The sequence below is a fragment of the Sarcophilus harrisii genome, chromosome 6 (genome assembly GCF_902635505.1).
Source record: "Sarcophilus harrisii chromosome 6, mSarHar1.11, whole genome shotgun sequence".
Lineage (NCBI taxonomy): Eukaryota > Metazoa > Chordata > Mammalia > Dasyuromorphia > Dasyuridae > Sarcophilus > Sarcophilus harrisii.
Window position 1 is genome coordinate 192,369,230 of NC_045431.1, and position 21,076 is coordinate 192,390,305.

At 38.2% G+C, this 21,076-nt stretch overlaps 2 protein-coding genes across 8 annotated transcripts in view; one reads left to right on the top strand and one right to left on the bottom strand.

Annotated features, from left to right (window-relative positions):
• EBF4 (EBF family member 4) overlaps positions 1-21,076 on the top strand; it is a 98,756-nt gene that overhangs the window by 52,897 nt on the left and 24,783 nt on the right. The gene's annotated exons all lie outside the window — the stretch shown is intronic.
• The window catches only part of LOC100927631 (N-acetyltransferase 8), a 57,502-nt gene that overhangs the window by 1,712 nt on the left and 34,714 nt on the right, over positions 1-21,076 (bottom strand). The window lies entirely within an intron of this gene.

A 21,076-nucleotide genomic window follows, 5' to 3' on the forward strand; every position in this document is an offset into this window, starting at 1 on the left:
CACAGATGCTCGGTTCCTAGAGATTTCAAATTCTCACCTCTGGGCTCCTTTCATTCCCCTTCCTAGTATAACCTCGCAGGGACTGTTAACTGAACTCAGATACAAGGCTCTCCAAACCTTCTATCCAGCCCTGAACTGTCCAGATCTTTAGACCACATTCTTCCTGGCCTAAAGTTCATAGCTTAATATCTCCTCCTTTTCCCCATGTTCCCTAACTCTGAAGGGTCTCTTCATCTTGTCCTATGAGGAGAGGAGGCATAAGTTCATGTACATAGTAATTATTTCATACCTTAGCAAAAATCAAATATAGGGTTGAACTACTTGCCCATATCTTTGTCCTAATACTCATAATTTCATGTGAGAGTGGGAGACCTCTGAGGCCTGCCTTGTACTTGTATACATCTGGGTATAGACCAGAATCTGCAGAACTTTCAAGGAATTTTTGAATAACTATGGATCTGTTTTACTCTTTTCTTTTTTCTGGAAGATGAGATTTTATTTTATTTCTTTTTTTTAATACACATTGTTTTATGAATTGTATTGGGAGAGAAAAATCAGAGCAAAGGGGAAAAACCATGGGAGAGATAAAAAACAGAAAAAAAAGAAGTGAACATAGCATGTGTTGATGTACATTTAGTCCCCTTAGTTATTTTTTTGGATGCACATGGCATTTTATGTCCAAAGTCTATTGGGATTGCTTTGGATCACTGAACCACTGAGAAGAACCAAGCCTTTCATAGTTGGTCATCTCACATTCTTGCTGTTATTGTGTACAATGTATTCCTGGTTCTGCTTGTTTCCCTCAGCACCAGTTCGTGTAAATCTTTCTAGGCCTTTCTAGAATCAGCTTCTTCACTCCTTTTCCAATTTTTTGCTACCACAAAAAGAGCTGCTACAAACAGTTTTGTGCATGTGGGTCATTTTTTCCTCCTTTATGATTTCCTTGGGATACAGACCCAGTAATGGCACTACTGAATCAAATAGTATGCACAGTTTTATAGTCCTTTGGGCATGGTTCCAAAATGCTCTCCAGAATGGAGTTCACAACTCCACCAACAATGCATTAGTGTCCCAGTTTCCCCACATTCCCTCCAACATTTATCATTATCCTTTCCTCTCATCTTTTCCATAGGTTAAAAACTACCTTTCAATGAAATTAAACATTATGTGCCTAGTGTACAAAGTATTCTTCTAGGCACCAGAGATACAAAAATAAAATTTGATGCTAATTTTTAGTAGATGTACATAATAGTAGATACTTTAATTGATTACTATTTAAGCCACTTTCATTTGACTAAGGGAATACCACTTTTGCCAGGATAAGCATGATAAAGATTGGTTATCATGGGGATTAAGGAGGATCAGAGAAGTTTTTAGAGGAGAGGCAGCCTCTGAGGTGGGCCTTGAAGAAAAAAGGATTCCAAAAAGTAGGGATGTGTCGTCTCTCCCAATTAAGTGAGCTCCTTGAGAACAGAGACTGTATCCCATTTTCTGTTATCCTCAGAATTTAGCACATTCTTGGCACATAGATAATACTTTAAAATGCTTTTCATTCATTCACTTATTCATTTCAGGGACTGAGAAAGGCCTACACAAATGGACAGAGATGAGAAGAGAACAGATAAAGTTCAGGAAACCCTGAATTTGGCTGGAATATAGGGTATAAGAAGGGGAATAAGGAAAAATAAGAATGGAGCCAGACTGTAAAGCATCCCTACAAGGGAACCAATGGAGGTTCCTGAACAGTATAATATGGTCCGAACTTTGCAACGAAAGATTATTTTGGCAGCTATGTGAAGGATTGTTTGGAGAAGGAACAGAATGAAGGCAGGGAGACTGATAGTGAAGTCTTATAATAGTTTGGTGGATGAGATGATAGGACTTGAACTAGATCAGGGCGATGGTTTTGTGAATATATAATCAGAGACTGGACTTAGGATCCATTTAATATAGGGAACTCCCAGGTGAGAAAATTCCCTTTACAAATGCAGGTTGGCAGTTCTTCTTCAGTTCATTGTCTTAGAGAGCTGTCTATGGTACTGAAGAGTTAAGCCTTGCCAGTATGTGTCAGAGGCAGTACTGGAACTCAGGCCTTTTTGGCTTTGAAGCTGGATTTCTCTTCATTACATTATGCTGCCTCTTATGAGTATATAGGGGGTGATGAATTTGAGAGAGAGATTTTTTTATTGAATTTTATGTTATTTTTACGTCTGCATTTTCTCCCTCCCATCTTCATCTGACCAACATTGAGAAAGTAAGAAAAACAAAACCCATTATAAATATGTCTAGTCCAGCAAAATAAAGTCTCACATTGGTCATGTCCAAAAATATATGTCTCAATCTGCAGAGAGATATCTTATCAAAGTAGAAATGGTAGAATTTGACATCTTATTGGATATGAGGGATAAGGGAGCTAGAAGAGCCTAGGATGACCCTGGTTCCAAGCCAGAGTAATTGGAAGAATGGTTGTTTCCTCAATAGAAATAGGGAAATTTGGAGGGCAGGCAAGTTGAAATCCATTTTGGATACACTGAGTTTGAAGTGCTAGCTAGATACGCAAGTAGAAGTGTCTGTAGACTGCCAAAGGGAAAGCCTGGAATTAGGGAAGAAATTAGAACTGAATGGCAATTGGGAATCATCTGCATGAAGGTAATAATTGAGGGTAAATGAGATCACTAAAAAGATAAGCTTAGTATAGTGGAAAGAGGAGTGGTCTTGGGAGCAGGAAGATTTGAGTTCAAGTGCTGCCTCTAAATAAGGGGTTTGGAATTAGAGGTTTTAGATTCATATCTGAGCCCAGGTGTATTATTAGCTGAATGACCTTGGATATTGGAAGATAGCTTGAGGGGGAAATGATAAGTTTTATTTTGCCTTTTTTTTGAGGCAGTAAGTTGCTCAAGGTCACACAGTTAGTAAAATGTCTGAGGTCAAGTTTGAACTCAGGTCCTCCTGATTCCAGAGATAGATGCTCTATCCATTGCACCACCTACCAGTTCCACTTTTTGCTTTGTTTTTAAGAAAAGGGAGAATAAGGAAGAGACCTGAACACATTTTTCAGTGGTAGAAAACATCAAGAAAGCCTAAAGTTGAGAGGAGGGAGGGCAAGAGAGACAGAGACATTGAGAAAGTAAGAAGAACAAAGCCCATTATAAATATGTTTAGCCCGGCAAAATAAAGTCTCACACTGGAAGGGTCAGAATTGCAGAGAGAGACAGAAAGAGATAGAGAGAGAGACAGAAACACATACCCAGAGACAAAGTGAAAGAGAGATACAGAGAGAGAATGAGAATGTGTATGAGAGAGAATGAGAGACACACAGAGAGAAAGAGACAGAAACAGAGAGGGAGGGATAGAGAGGCAGAGACAGAGAGAGAGAGAGTAAAAGAGACAGACACAGAAAGAAGAGAAGCAGAGAGAGAGAAATAGAGAGGGAAGGAGAGAAGAGGGAGGAAGGGAAGGAAGGAGAGAGTAAGAGGATCATGCAAACTCCCAAAGAAATGGGAAGGGATAGGATTAAAAGAACAAGTAGACCTTTGCTGGCAGCAGGGCCCCTTTATACTCTAAGATTGGAGCAAAGGAAGAAAAGCTGGCTGAAGAGAGAAAGATTTTGAAGTGGAAATAAGGGATGAGGCAGGCAGGTGGGCAGTAGAGAGAATGCTATACTTGAAACCGAGAAGAACTGAGTTTGAATCCTGTCTCAGACATCTACTAGCTGTGGGACCTCAGATTCCCACAAAAATGACAAGTCATTTTACCTTTCGCAGCCTCAGTCTCCTCATCTGTAAAATGGAGATAATACTAGTACCTGTCGCACAGGATTTAGAGGATCATATTTTATATGTATGTGTGTGAAAACCTTAAAATGTTAGACAAATGTTAGTTCTGCTAACTACAAGGATGCTCACTATAAATTACTCCAACTTTCATAGCAAAATAGGAGGCAAGGTCATCTGCTTAAAGGCGTTGGGGTAAGGAGGTAATACTGGGCACTTGAGGAAAGAGAATCACCACTGTGGAGAACGTGATAGGGAATAGTAGGAATATAGCTATATACACATACCTACACACACCTACACACATGCATGTATATTTTACACATATATACATACATATGCATATATATGTATATGAAGTGTTTTGCTGATGATCCCATGGGTGGTAAGTGTCCAAGAGACAAGATTTGAACCAAGAACCTCAGACTCCAGAGACTGTGCTTTTTCCACTGGGACACAAAAATGAATTCAAGGCTTGCTGTGCAGCAGTGAGGACCCAGTTGGCAGTTTCATGACTTCCTTCAGCAGTGTTGAGCAGAATAGAAACCCAAAAGGCAGGTGACAGAAGTAACCTGGGTCTGAGGATTAACAGAACACAAGCCAGTAGTCCTGGAGACAGGTGATTAAAGGAGGAAAATCAGTGTTTTACAGAACTGATGGGCTGTAGGATAAATGCTTTGAAGGGAGGAGAAGAAAGTGAGAACAAGAGAGATGGACTTGGAGATTAGAGAGGAAAGAAGGGACCAGAGGTCTCAGAAAGGATGGAGAATGTTAGGAAGAATGAGACCATGGCATGGGCTGAAGAACTCCTCCTTCTGGTTTAGGATTCTGTCTTGGGTTTGGGGAATTTTAGAGATTGAGAAAGGATGGCCAGAAGGAGCAGCCAGCACTGACTAAGGTAAGGAGGGATGGGACTCTTCGGAAAGAAGCCAGGCTTGAATTCCAGGTCCCTTCTCTTCCCTTGACCCATCACTCTGTTACCCATCAGCTCTTACAGAATCTCAGCCAAAACTTCCTGAGGCTTGTCTTGTGGGGGAAATGAAGATATTTTTAACAGAGGCTTCCTCCTCTTGCCATCAACTAATAAGTATTTCTTGATTTACTAGCAAAGCTGTGACATGGGCTTTGACTCAGGATGCTGACATTTGGAGGACAGGGGAAAGGATAGGGGCAGGAATTCCTTTCTTCATTCTAGAGAAGACTCAGCCCTCCACTCACCTGTGCTTCTTGGTCTTGCCCTATTTCCTTGCCCATCACTCCCAGGATTCTGTCCCAGTGACATTCCTTTGCCAAGACCTGTCTCTTTCCTGCCCATCCCAATGCTCTGAGAGGTTCAGGCTGGACAGTCTGAAGGATGGGCAGCTGCTTCCATTACTGCCTTCTGCCCTGTTGCTATGTCTCACCTTCTACTGCCCCCCAATAAATACCCCACTTTTTGCTCCAAGTGAGAGAATTCCTGGAGATAGCTTTGTTGCCCAGTAGATGCTTGAGCTAGCCCATCTTCCTTAACCCTGCAGAAGAATACTTGGCTAGCTCACTGCCTTTCCTGTCAGTCTCTTTACCCTTCAACTATTTCTCGTTCCATCAGCCTCTTCTGTACTTTCTTTAACCTTCCTTCCATCTGTCCCCTCTCTGGGTCAGCTCTTTCCCTGTCCTTGTTCATGTAACCTTTCCCCCCTCCATCTCTTGGGCTTCCCGAGGAGTCCAGCGAAGGGAGGTATTCAGGGAGGATGGGTAAGAGTGGCCGATTATCACGGGGGAAGGAGGACGGCCGCCCTCTAAGCCTTCCTATATCCCAGCAGGGCTGGGAGCCCTGGATCCCGGGGTCCCTTGGCCCCAGCCCCCAGCCCCCCAGCCAGCAGTCTTCCCCTCCCTCCCTCCCCCCTGTCGGCCCTGTGCCTGGCCCCGAAGTTTGGAGGGCCTGGTAAGTGCCCTATCAACATGTTAATCAAATTACTTAGGAGCTAAAATTGACGCTGTTCATTAATTATACAAGATTATGCTAATTGCACATGCAAATGTATGCGCTTGGAACAGAAGGTGTTCAGCGCGTGGCGGGCCATTAGCATAGTGGATGGGGCGCGGGCACATTGGCATGCTAATGTATGCGCCCGCGCTATTTATAACCCCGCACCCATCTGCGCTGCCGCCACTGCTGCTGTGAGGGGAAGGAGGCCGAGGGCCCCCTCCCACCTTTCCCGGCCCCGGCTCGGCGCACGGCTGCCACTCAGGACAGGGCAGGGGTCCCCACCCCTGCCATGATGTCTCCTCCGGCTGGGGCTGGGGGAGTAGCCCCCCGATATTAATTCTCTCTCCTTAACATCCCGTGTCTCCATCTCCTCTCGGGGGGAGGGGGGAGTAGGGTAGGACCTTGGTCTGGGGTCCTAGATTTTCCCCTTGGTGTCAGAGTACCGGGAAACGACCGGGTGAAACTGGCTCCGGGAGAAGAAACCCAGATTTCCCCTTCTCAGGCAGCAGCTTTATGGCAGCCACAGACATGGTACTTTACTTACAATTCCACCTTCCTACTCAGTCCTCTTATTTCCCTCCTTGACCTATTCATCAAGAGAACGGGAAGAACGAGCCAACTGGGGGGCAAAGTTTGGAAGATTCTACAGTGAAAATTATAGGAAATTGTTTTGTGACTTCAGTTGTGCTATGGGTTGTGAGTAACTTATAACTCTTAGCTCTAATACTTGAAGTGCTAATTAGCTGGGGAACCAATATGCAGTTCTTTAGTTTCTCTGTCAAAGGCTTTCCGACTTTCTATTCCTCCTAGGTCAGTTACAGAAACCCATGGGTGAAAAATAGCTGCTTTAATGGAGAGAAATATATGCTTTAGGCCAAGAAATTCCCCTTTCTTCCCACTGCTCCTTCTTTGAATGGCTAGCACTTCAACTTTTGCAAATATTTGTTAAGTACCTATGGTTTAATATACTGTTTGTCCTATGCTGAGCCCTGGGGGGAATAAGGAAAGGGAATGGAGTAAGAAAGAAATCACACATTCTAAGTGCATGAGGGATAGAAAAGGAAAAGCAAGACTTTTTTTTAGTTTATTTATTTTTAATACATGTTGTTTTATGAACTTGGAAGAGAAAATCAGAGCAAACGGGAAAAACTAGGGGAGAGGTTAAAAACAAGCAGAAAAAAGAAATGAACATAGCATTGTCAAGGCAAGATTTCAACAGGTAGATCCAGAAAAGGTAATCGAGGTGTAAGGAGCAGCATGAGCAATGACATGGACAGAACAGGGTACTAATACACTAGAGGAGTTCATCATTTAATCGCACCCCCATGGAGAATCCTTTTATAAAAGATTCTTTTTCCTTGCAAATAGCTACCTCACTACTACCATCACTGCTGCCTGGTTTATACTTTGGATTCTTTTTAACAGGTTTTCTGAAGGGGGACACATATTTATTTACTTATGTAAGGTGTATATTGGGGTTTTCCTATTGACTTCATAGGAGAACAGGACCACAAAGAGAGTTGACCCCTGTTATTTATCTACATTCTTGGAGCCAGATCTCCTACTTATAAGTCATCATTCCTCTGGTTTATTTCTCTACATGGTATATATGCAAGTTATCTGTAAAATGAACTAGAGAAGGAGAGGCTAAACCACTTCAGTATCTTTGTTAAGAAAATCCCAAATGGGGTCACAGTCTATTATATTACACTGTTGACTCACATTAAGCCTTGTAATCAATTAAAACCCCCTTTTCAGAATTGCTGCCTAGCTATGCCTCCTCCATCTTGAATTTGTGAAGATGATTTTTCTGAATCCAAATGGGAGACTTAACATTTATGCCTATTAAATTTCATCTTACTGGATTTGGCCCAATGTTTCTAGTCTGTCAACATCACTTTGGACCTTGATTACTTTATTCAATGTATTTTCCTTCCTGGCTTTGGTTCATCTGAAAAGTTGGTAGTCATGTTTTCTCTGTCCTTATTCAATCATTGATAAAAATATTAATTAACGCATGACATTAGGACATTGAATCATTAATGATGACCTCTTGGGTAGGTCACTCAACCAATTCTGAATCAATTACACTACCATCTAGCTCACATTACTTCATCCTTTCTTCAAGAATAGCATGGGCTACCTTGTAAAATGATTTTTTGAAGTCTGGCCGTCAATTGGTTAGAATTATTAAGTACCGATTATCTGCCAAGAATTATGCTGGGGATACATACATTCAAAAATGAAATAACACCTACTTCAAGGAGCTTATACAAACTATGTCTACAGAATTCCCCTAATCACTTATCCAAAAAGTCCATAAAGTTAGTCTGGAAGGATCCATCATGTATAAGCCCTGCTGGCTCAGTAATCACTGCTGATTTTCCTAGCCATTCTTTTGATAATATGTTCAAGAAGTTTAATAGCAATGTGATAAAATAATAATTACAATACGTATTTATATGTAATGCTTCACAATTTACAAAGTGCTTAGTCCATGTTATCTCATTTTATTATTTGTAATGGTCTATCTCTGAATTCTTGGCTTATGCTTCTGGCTCTATCCCCTTCCCTGGTTGTCTTTTTATCCTTTCCATGTCTTTTTTTTAAGGTTCCTAACTGCCTCATTTTCTCTCCTTGTCTCTATGTGTCTACATTCCAGAGACTTTGAAGAGTATAGCTCAGTTTTCTCCAGAAATGCCGTAGAGATTGTTTTCCCAGCATGCCATTCTTCTCTCTCCAGCTCTTCTCTTTATATTCTCTTATTCAATCTCTGGTCCTCTGACAACCTTTGGGAGATGATAATCTCCGTATTCCAGGCAAACTGACCTACTTTCTACTCCCCATACATGATATCCCATCTCTTTCTTCTATGCCTTTGATATTGTTTTTTTAAATAAACATTTTTTATTTAAATTACTGAAAAAATTTCCCTTCCATTCTCTGTATCTGGAATGCTCTTCTTTCTCACTTTGTCACCCTGTAAGACTTTGCTCCTTCAAGTGGCATTTCCTGATATGTCCTATTGTCAGTGCTCCCCCCTACTCAAATTATTGTGTATTTTTAAATATATAAAAATATATTCTGTATTCTATGATCATGCAATATCCTCAAAGTAGAAATGTTAACTCCTTGAGGGCAGAACTGTCTCATTTTTGTTTTTGTATCATCTCCAAGGCTTTGCCTGCTCTCTGGCTCCTAGCAGGCAGTTTAGTAATTACCTATTGATTTTCCCTGTAATTGGCTACAGAAGGTGAGAATGTTTCTGGGAGAGCAGTGAGAGCAGCTTCTCTTCCCTGAACAATGTTAGGGACAGCTAAAACTTCTGAGACACCAGCTTGGAGAGTGGGGGAAAGAGGGGTTGGTCCCCTTCTTAATTCAGGCAATCTTTAAAGACTATATACCATATATTTTGCTGTGTTTTAAGAATATATTTGGAGGCTGTTGATCTCATAAAATCCAGAATTAGAAGACCTTTGTTCTGAACCAGAATCCCCTCAGTGTTGGTTAGTCATTTTTCAGTTGTGTCTGATGCTTCATGATATTTTTTGGTGTTTTCTTAGCAAAGATATTGGAGTGGTTTGCCATTTCCTTCTCCAAATCCCCTCAGTATTATCCCACTATCCAGCCCTATCTTAGAGTTTACCTACCCAACAAAGCAGCTCATTCTGCTTTAGCACCAATCTAATTGTGAGTAAATCCATCTGTTTATTGAGCCTGAATCCATTTATATTATTTGCAATGCCCCTCTAGAGCCAGGCCTTTAGAGTCAAGGAAGAGACTTTTATTACTTCTCTTTTTAAAAAATTTAACAGTTTTATTTTTTCGGTTTAATAAGAATTTATTTTTTTCTCTCTCTCTCTCACATCCTCCTACCCCCACTGGAAAAAAATAAAGACAAAACTCTTGGAACAAATAAGCACAGATGAGTAGAACAAATTCCCACATTGGCAGTGCCCAACAAAGAAATGGCTTATTACATTTTGAGTGCCTCACCACTCTCTCAGGAGTTAAGCATCTTTAGTTCTTTCATATCATTCTTGTTCACTGCTTTGATCTGAGTTTCTAGGTCTTTCAAAATTGTTTGTTTACAAGTTTATTATTATACAAATTCTTCTGATTCTGCTCATTTCAAATCTCTTCTCCATGTGATACTCTAATTACCCCCACAAGCAACAGTCCCAAGACCTTCTCAGGGTCAAAATGTCTTTGTCCAATTTTAAGCTATTAAAGTTGTATTTGAAAGCAGCTGTCATGGTCCCCTGAAATCTCCTCTTTTCCAGTCAAGCTATCCCCAATCCAGTTATGCCCTGAACTAGGATGGTGGTAGTAGGACTAAAGAGAAGGGAACAAGTAGGAAGAAGTATTACAGTGAGAGACTTGCTAACTGGGTGGATTCCAATCTAGACATTGTGTTCCTAACATAGTGATTTTTGTGAGGTTTTGGCTCTTGTTTCACACTGTTGTCACATATTGAATTTCCAGTCCACTGAAACCCCCAGATCATTTTCAACAAGGTTTGTTATCTAGCCATGGTTACACAACAAATCTGTATTTTGGGCAGCTAATTTTTGACTCTCAAACATAAGACTTTACATTTACATCTATTATATTCATTTCATTAGTTTTAATCTATTGTTCTACCCTATCTTTAGGGACTTTGTCATTTGACATATTAATTTTCACTTCCAATTTCCTGTCACTATAAATTTGACAAACATGCTGTCTTTCCCTTCATCTGAGTCACTGATAGAAGTGTCTAGCATCATGAGACCAAAGATAGAGCCCTGAGGCAGGCCATTAGAGATACTTCCTTCTGGGAAGACATGAACCCATTAATCACTATTCTTTAGCTCTCTGATTCATTCAATTGATTCATTCAGCTGGTTCTCTAACCACTTTTCTGTGATCATTCAACCTGAATCTACATCTTAGCCACAAGAATATTGTGAGAGGCTTTGTCCAAAATTTTGCTACCACTGAGATATAATATATATGTATGTATGTATATATACATATATCTTGTTTCAGTTAATAAGCATTTATTTATTTTCTGGGTTATTTATTGACTAGGTTACTTGAATGGGTTGGTAGATCAGAGGATTACATATATACATATTTAACACATAGTTATACACATATATACATATACACATATATACATACAGACACACATATTATATATACACACACACACACATATACATTTTTTATTGTTTAGTCATTTCAGTCCTGTCTGATTCTTTATGAACCCATTTGGAGTTTTCTTGCAAAGATACTGGAGTGGTTTGCCATTTCCTTCTCCAGCTATTTTATAGAGGAAAAACTGAGACAAGCAGGGTTAAGTGATTTTCCCTAAGTCACACAAAAGCCAGCTTTGAGCTCAGGATTTTCTGACTCCAGACCTGGCACTTTACCTACTGTGCCACCTAGCTGCATGTACTACTATAGTAATGTTTATATATGTGTTTATGTATGTATTTTATTACTGCTACTATATACAGTATATACTACTATAGTGGTGTATGTATGTGTGTGTATGTCCTACCTTCAGGAAGTTTTTAGACTAGGAGAAGATAAGACTCAATTTTGACCACAGAACCACAGAAATCAGCCAAAATTATGACCAAATGTCATATTGTAGAATTCCATAAGGGGCAAAAAACACAAACTAGGATGTGGGAGAAGAAGGTTTCATAGAGAAGGCTGGACTTAAGCTTGGTGTTTTCCATAGTGCTGATCATATAGTATCAATACTAATTATGTTAATATATGCTCTGTGTATTGTCATAGTAGTTGGTGTGATGGTGGATATATTATGTGGGAAATAATATGAAGGAAATAAATACTATGTGTAATCATGGGTACATACTCTGTGGGGAGCTTGTTCATTGTACCTCAAAGCAGATCCATCCCCAAGTGATTCTTCTCTATTTTTTTTCACTGTACTCTAATTACCCCCACAAGCAACAGTCCCAAGACCTTCTCAGGGTTCACCTCCTCTTATCACTCACAGAAAACTTTTACAATAGTCCAGATGAGAAGAGAAAAAAAAATAAAGGCCTTAACTAGGGTGGTGGCAATTAGAAAAAAAGAACTACATGCAAGAAATATAGAGGGACTTGCCAAGCTGATTAGATGTGGTGACAGAGGAGAGGGAGGAAAGAAAAATGATGCCAAGGTTATAAGTCTGGATGTTATCAAGGGTGATGGTTCCATCAATAGAAATAAAGAAGTTGGAGCTAGAAAGAGGTTTGGCGGAGATATGATAAGTTCAATGTTACTTTTATTGGATTTGAAATGCCAGTGAAAAGGCATTGATCATTAGGCAGTGTCAACTCCTATTTAATTTTTTGTCCCCAAATCATTAGTGTCTGGCACTTTGTCTGGTATATAATTGGAGCATAATAAATATGTCTTAGTGGATTGGAAATATAGGACTAGTTTAGGGAGATATTGGTAGGGATGGAATTATAGATTTGGTAGCCATCTGAAGAGAAGGGATTATTGAAGCTATGGGAATAGATGAAATCACTCAGTGAGAAGAGGATAGGGAAAAGAAAAGAAGGCTATAGAAGGAACCTAAGGATATACCCAAAATTAATGAAGATAAGGACCCCAGAAAAAAAGGGTGAAAAAAAGAAAAAAAAATCCCATTTGGCAAAGAGGGTCATTAGTGATGATGATCGTTAGTGACATTCTCTCCCACTATCAGCATAATTCAGTTCATCATTATGACCCCTCCGAGTTATATCAGTGGGCTCTTAATAGGTGTTCTTACGTCTACCCTCTCCCCTTTTCAATTCATTCTTTGTTGTCATTCATTCTTTTTTTCAGTCATATCTTATTCTTTGTGACCTAATTTGGGGTTTTCTTGGCAAAGACAGTCAAATGCTTTGCCATTTCCTTCTCTAGCTCACTTTAGAGATGAGGAAACTAAGGTAAACAGGGTTAAGTGATTTGCCCAGGGTCACATAGCTAGATTTGAACTCAAGAAGATGAGTTTCTGATTCCAGGTCTGGAACTCTACCAAATGTGCCACCTTGCTGCCCAATCCATCCTTTCCAAGGTTTAAGTGTTCTCTCACATAGATCAGATCACGCCACTTCTCTACTCAAAATTCTTCAATGTCTCCCTTTTGCCTACTGAATCAAGTCTTAAATTTTTGCTTGACACTCCAAGGCCCTCTACAATCTAGCACTACTCTGCCTTTTCAGCTTCATCTATATTCCCTTTCATGTGTTCTTGACTCCAACTAAACTCATCTACTCATCTTTGTTCTTTAATATATACCCAATGCTTTCCTACTAATGTGCCTTTTCTTTTTCTTTTTAAAAATATTTATATTTTAACATTCTAAAATTTTTGAATTCCAAATTCTCTTTCTCCCATCAGCCCCTCTTTCACCCATTGATATGGAAGCAATATTATATGTATTATATACATGTGAAATTATGAAAATCATATTTCCATATTAGACATGTTGAAAAAAGCAAGAAAAATAAGGAAAGTGAGAAATTACACTTTAGTCTGCACTCAGAATTCATCAGTTTTCTCTCTGGAGGTGGGCAGCATTTTTTCATTATGAGTCCTTCATTGGATTGTCTTTGATAGAATAGCTAAATCTTTCACAGTCAATCTTTTCTTCCTTCTTCCCCTACCTCCCCCCTCTCCAAGACAACAAGCAATCTGTTATAGGTTATACATATTTCTGTAATTGTCATGTTGTACCTGAAAAATCAAACCAAAAGGAAAAGAAACCATGAGAAAAAAAGCAAACAAACAAAAAGGTAAGTATACTATGCTTTGATCTGCATTCAGTCTCATAATTCTCTCTGTAGATGTAGATGACATTTTTCATCCCAAGTTTATTGAAATGGTCTTGGATGACTGCATTGCTGAGAAGAGTTAAGTCTATCACAGTTGATCATCACATAATCTTGCTGTTACTGTGTACAACATTCTTCTGGTGCTGATCACTTCACTCAGCATCAGTTCATTGTAAGTCTTTTCAGACTTTTTTGAAATCAGCCTGCATATCATTTCTTGTAGAACAATTATATTCCATTACATTCATATACCATAACTTTATTCAGTCATTCTTCACTTGATGGGCATCCATTCAACTTTCCACTCTTTGACACTACAAAAAGAGCTGCTACAAATATTTGTGTGGCATATGATTGTGATGGATTACTATAAGAATACTATAAGAAATAATGAGCAAGATGGTTTCAGAAAAACCTGGGAAAACTTACCCAAACTGATATAAAGTACAATGAGGAGAACTAGGACATAATTATGCATAGTAATGATGATTGACTGAAATCAACCAAGGAAAGATGCTTATTCTTATAAATTTGACTTAGTTCCCTAAAAATTTACAAAATGAAGCCTTTAGTAGAGAAATTTGTTGTAAAAATATTACCCAGTTTCCTGCTTTTCTTCTAATTTTGGCTACATTGGTTTTGTTTGTGCAAATCCTTTTTAATTTCATGTAATCAAAACGATCTGTTTTACTTGCTGCAGTCCTCTTTAACTCTTATTTGGTCATAATTCTGTGTCTTTTCTCATATTATTTTCTCACACTTGAAACGCCTTTTTTCCTTTGTCTTAGCCATTTGACATACCAGCTATTCTTGAAAACCCAGTTCAGATGCCTCCTTCCTAGAACTTTCAACTCATTCCTTTCTCCAGTCAAAAGTGATTTAGCCAAGTCATTTAACCTCTGTTTGCCCCAGTTTCTTCTGCCTTAAAATGGGGATGATAATAGAGTTATTGTGAGGAAATGAGGTAATGATTATAAATCATTAACAGTAGTATCTAGCATATAGTCAGCACTATATAAATGGTAGCTATTTATTATTAATAATAATTATTATTCAACCTCCAATTTGGTATAGCATCTTGTATTTTCACCATGTTGTCATTATAGTCTGTGCTTAGAGTTATTGTATAGTAATTTTTATTAGCATTTACATAGAGCTTTAAGGTTTGCAGAGCACTTTACAAATATTATCTCATTTGATTTTCACAACAACTCTGGAAAATAGGTACTATTATGATTTCATTATACAGATGAAGAACATGAGGCAGACAAAGATTATGTAATTTGCCCAAAAAAGGAAATGAAGTTAATCTGTTATGAGGTGTCCTTGATGAAGTCATTTGGGTTTTGGGGGACCATCACTTTCTTTCCTAGAACATCATTATCTCTTTAATGATGCATCCTGGACATTTTCTAGGTTTCAATTTCAATTTCACTACTGCACTGTTGGTGGAATTGTGAACTGGTTCAATCATTCTGGAGAACAATTTGGAACCATGCCCAAAGGACTATAAAACAGTTTGATGCAGTAATATCATTACAAGGAAAAAGAAATTGTATCCCCAAGATATTTTAGAAAAAGGAAAAGGACTTAATATGTACAAAAATATTTTATAGCAATTCTTTTTGTGGTGGCAAAAAATTAGAAACTGAGGAGATATCATCAGTTTAGGGAATGGATGAATAAACTGTGGCATATTCTTGTGATCGGATACAATTGTACAATAAAAAATACCAAGCAGGATAGTTTCAGAAAGACCTGGGAAAATTTACAGAAGCTTATGCAAAGCAAAATGAATAATCAATTTCAACTTGTCTCTAGTATTCTTTTATCTTTTTGCTTAAAATTGGGACATTTGCTTTCTCCAGCCCATAGCAACTCTCACATTTTCCATGATCTTTCAAAGATCACATACAGAAATCACATTTTCCAGTTCTTTCAGCACAATTCATCATTTTTAAAAATTGAAGTTAGTCCATGAGTTTCTTTTGTATCCTTGTCAGTGTCTTTAAAAATTCCCCCGTTTTCCACTCCATTGGTAAATTTTTTTATGTCTTCAAAATTTAATTCCAGAGACTTTCCCATCTCTTCTGGTTTGACTTTCCTGTAGCATTTTAGTCCATGTATCTTTTCTCTGAGTCCTTTGAAATTTGCTTAGGAAACAGATGTCAAACTCTATGCAGCTTTGTCTTCTCTTTTACAAATTCCCCTGATTTCCCAAAGTTTCTATGATTTCTACCCTAGTTTTTTTTTTTCTTATTGATGAGAATTAGATCGAGAAGAGAAATTTTTCTACCCTTTGAAGAATAAAATTATCATTTACTTGTGTATAAAACCAAAAGAAAAGGCAAAGAAAAGCAAGTTGAGCAGTTATTTGCTGCTCTACCTTTGATAAACCGAGCTTCTACAATATCTGGATAACTGAAGTCCCACATCACTACTGTATTATGTCTCTTGTATCCTGTTGTGATGTTTCCCCAAACTCTCTTTCCTCTTTCTGTCTAGATGGTTTAATGATAGTAATATTTCTATTCATGACTCCATAGACCTCCTTTCCAAAATGCTTTCCCCCCTCTGTTTCCTGGGTTTCCACACTTGAATATATCTTAGTATTCAGTACCACTCTAACTCTGATCCCCACCACATTTTCCTATCCTGTTTATGGCTCATCAAGTTTTTGTGATATTAATAAGATCAAATTTGTTTCCTTGAATTAGGATTTCTAGTTCTCCTTGCTTGTTATATCCATGCTTTGTGAATTTGCATAGTTATTTATGAGACTATAAATTTCAATGTTGATATTTTCTTTGATTTGTCTCCTGTGAATTTGTGGGCATTTCTACTTCTTCCTGAATTGTAGCTACTCTCTATGACATCTAGCTTGTTTAGATAGAGAGAAACAATTTTCTTTTTCTTCCTTCCTTTGTAATTTAAAGTCCTTTTGATTAGAATTGCAAGATTCCAGACAAATACATTCTTATCATCCCTAGTCAAGTGGCCTCCATCCCTAATCAGAGACTTGTCTTTCTTATAGTTTAAGCCTCTGTCCAGAAATGTAACTCCCATTCTCAGACACCATTTTCAATTAGCTGTTCACATACTGAGTCTACTTTCTCTTCCAAAAAACTTGCTATCGCTCACAGCATTGCAAACACCACCTGTGCCCCTAAGGTTCAGTTTCTTGTCTGAGACTTCATAGTCTTAGGAATATTTATTCTAGCAATGCAGCTGTTGTTCAAAAACACATCTGGAAATCTTTTTTGAATTGTCTTTAGAATCTATGGCTCTTTCTATTGAATATCCTTCTAAATCTTCTCTTTTTTCCAAGCTAAATATCCCCAATTCTTCAGTTTTTCCTCAATATGAAATGGTTTCCAGAATTTTCAGCATTTTGATTACTCTCTTCTGGATGTGTGCTTTAGGTTGTCAGCATCGGTTTTTAAATGTAACATAAGATGGATACTTGGGAAGAGGGGCTAAAAAGGTGTATGCATTTTGCACTAAAATTGCTCAACTTAAATGAAAATAGTTTCTAAGCAAATTCAGTTGCTTATAGTGACATTCAATGATAGGTTTTTAATAAAATATTTAATTTTCAAAAAAGTAAGAGACAGGCATAACTTTTTTTTTTTTTTTAATGTCATACACAACGGAAAGGCAGTATGGACTTTCAAGCCAGGAAGATCTGAATTCAGGTTTCACCCTTGACACATACTGGCTGGGTGATCTGAACAACTTAACCTCTTAGTGATTGATATATCTGTATCTATGGGTGTGTGTGTGTATGTGTGTGTGTATCTATGTGTTTGTGTGGAGAGAGAGAGAGAGAGAGAGAGAGAGAGAGAGAGAGAGAGAGAGAGAGATAATCGCCAAGAATATAAATTGAAAAGAAGATGTCAACCTGATTTGGTAGAAGGAATTTCTATGCCAGTAAAATCACAGGTTCAAGTCCCTCCCTATGCCTCAAACTACAGATGTGCTCTGACCAGGGCAGAGGACAGTGAGTCTATTTATCTTCCTTATTCTGGATATTTGATTTATATTAAGACAGACTTGGAGAAGAAGCATGATAGACTCTATAGCAGCAGTTTTGTGCTATATTGTCTCATTCCAGGTGGGCAGTCTTAAAATCCCAAATCAGTTTCACATAAACTAACCACATCCTCTCCTCTCCCAGTCTGTATTTGTATAGTTGGGTTTCTTTTTTTAATTCAAATGCCAGATTTCATTTTTATTCTTATTAAATGTAATCATCTTCATTTCATTCCACCATTCCAGTCAGTCTAGCTATCTTTTATCCTGATTTTGCCATTCATTGTCTCCCCAATCCCTCCCCCACCCAGCTTCAAATCTTCCATGAATAGGAGAAGTATGGATTAAATGAGAACAGGGTAGAGGATGGAACCCTGGGGTGATACACCAATGGCCTTTGTCTGGATCTGGAAACTGGTTGACATTGATCCATTAGCCAGTACTCTATAGTAAGTTGCCATCTAGTTCTTATCTTTCCATCTTATCTTCATGGCTATCAAAAGTAATAGTGTTAGATACTCTGGTGAAAGTGGGTATTTGGCAAACAGTGGCTAAGCAACCACTATGGGGAAAGCTCCATATTAAAAATTCAGATTTATTATCTTTGTAGCATGCTCCCTCATCCTTCGAAGGGTTTGAATTTTCTCAACAGCCCAAAGTCATTTGGAGGTAAAGCATGTAAGTTGGGCAATCAATCTGGGCAATCAATTAACAGGTATTTCTGTTAATAAAATAGAGCCATCCAGGAGTGACTCTAAAACCAGCCAGTTTTTACTCTAACATGGCAAAATTGACATTCTCATGTGGCTTATAGATTGTTTCTGTAAAGACTTTCCAGAGAGGAATACCAAGCTTGATTTGAGTCATGGTAGTATTAGTGGGCAGCTAGATGGTGCAGTGGAAGAACCCTGGACCTGAAGTTAGGAAGACTTGACCTCAGACACTTACTAGTGACTCTGGATGAGTTATTTAATACTGTTTACCTCAATTTCCTGATCTATAAAATGAGCTGGAAAAGGAAATGGCGAACCACTCCAGTATTTTTGCCAAGAAAATCTCAAATGGGGTCATAAAGCAACCCAAACAGTTGAACAACAACAAAGCATTATTGGAATATGCATAGAGTCTTCAAGGAGACTACTTTGAAAAATATATCTTATTTTAGATGTACTGTTGTTTTTGCTCAATCTCATTACTTTAAGTCATACCTCATCCACTATATGCAGAAAGATTGCATTGTGTATGTATATTTCATATATAGAAGAGTATGGAGTTATGACTAATCATAAATACAGTACAAGAAGTATATACACTGTGTGGAGAATATTTGGAAGCTGTACAAGTGGGAGTATATAGACTTTGTATATGTATATATGTGAAGACTAATAAATCATAGGGAAGGTCAACACACAGTGGTAGGCTAAGGGTATGTGCATTTTGTGATTTATATACATATGTTTACTATATATACATACACATAGTGTGCGTATATATTTGATATTACCTTAATTATTTGAATGTTACTTCCCCTGTTAGAATGTGAGTTGCTTAAGGGTAGAGTACACTATCCTCTGTGCTGGAGGGATATACTGTGTATTTGGAACATAATACACTGGGAAAGAATGTCACAGGTCATTTTGTCCTCATTTTAATAATAAGGAAAGGAAGGCCCAGAGGTGTTAAGTGATTTGTCAAAAATCACAGAGAGAAACCAGCAGAGCAAGTCCATTACTCGTTCATAAATTTGTTTAGTAAATATTTGTTAAGGGGCAGATAGCTGGTGCAGTGGATAGAGTATCAGCCCTGGAATCAGGAGGACCTGAATTCAAATTCAGACACTTGACACTTACTGGCTGTGTGATCCTGTGCAAGTCACTTAATTGTGATTTCCTTGAATAAATAAATAAATATTTGTTAAGTGCGTACTTTGTTCAAGGTTCTTCAAAATATCCAATTATGTTTTTCTCATCTTCCTACCCTTCTGGGAGTTTAGTCTGATAATTGGACTTCTCCTTCTACCAGTTACAGGAGAAGGAATTTAATTAGCCATATAGTGCAGTGCAAAGAGTGCTTAGGCTGGAGTCATGAAGACCTGAGTTCAAATACAACCTCAGATGCTAGCTAGATAATCCTGAGTAAATAGTGTAACCTCTCTTAGCTTCATGGGGATAATAATAGCACCTACCTCACTGTAAGATTAAGTTAGATAATATTTGTAAAGTGCTTATCACATTTCCTGGTTTGTAGTAGGTGAATAAATGCTTGTTTCCTTCCTTCCTTTTCCATATGACAGCCTTTCAGATACTTCAATACAGCTTGATCCCCACTTAAATTTCTTTAACCAGTCTTCAAATGATATAATATCTTGTCCTTTCATCATCATGGTCCCCTTTCCTCTTGACAAATTCCAGTATCCTTTGCAGAGGTACTCCAATGCTAGCCTGGGCTGTTGACATCAGTACTATCACTATCAGTACTATTACATCAGTATACTATTTTATAGTTCTTGCACCTCCTCTTTGTTAGTTGCATTGTCACATCATTGATTGTTTGCCCTTGAAGTTTACTAAACTCTTCTGATCCTTGATCTAGCCATCTCCCCTTCATCTTGAACTTGGGTAGTTGATTTTTTGAAGTCGTGTGGGACTTTACATTGATTTATATTGAATTTCATTCTATTGGATTTAGTATTCTAGCTTGCCAGGCCTTTTTTTGGATCCTGACATCATCCAATGAGTCCATTTATTCCTCCTTGCTCCATGAGATCTGTACATTTGATCAATGTGCCATCTGTGTCTTCATCTGAGGTAGTGGCAAAAATTTTCATCAGTATAGGATCCGAGGTAATAGACCTTTGGAGTCAGCTCTTCGTCAAGCTGATCCTTGTTCAAGGACTGACTCTGACACAAACTGCCTCTGTGACCCTGAGCAAATCTCAAATTTCCCAGGTCCTTAAGCAATTCTCTAAAGACTTTAAATTGCAGAGTATGTGCATTGGTAGACAGAAGTTTTATTTTACTAGAAACTTCCTTCCAAATTGATATCAACACATTCAGATTCAGATTATCTAGCTTATCTCTCTTTATCTGACCCACAAGGAATACATGAAACATTTTGTGAAATCCTTTGCTGAAATGTAAGCTTATTGTGTGTATGATATTCTTTTGATTCCTGTCTTGTTGCTCAGTCAAAAAAGGGAATGAAATTAATGTGGAATGACTTGATTTTGATACAGGTCATTATAAAATCTCAGTCAGAAAGAACCTTAGTAACCATTTAGTGCAACCCACACCAGAAAAGGAATCTCTTCTAGAATATCCAGGACAAATGGTTATCCATCTTCTATCCAGAGACTTCAAGTAATGGCAAGCTCATTACCAGACAAAACAGTCTATTTCACTTTGGGATAGCTCTAATGATTTTTCTTATATCTAACTGATAGCTAACTCTTTTCAGCTTCTATTTGTTGCCTC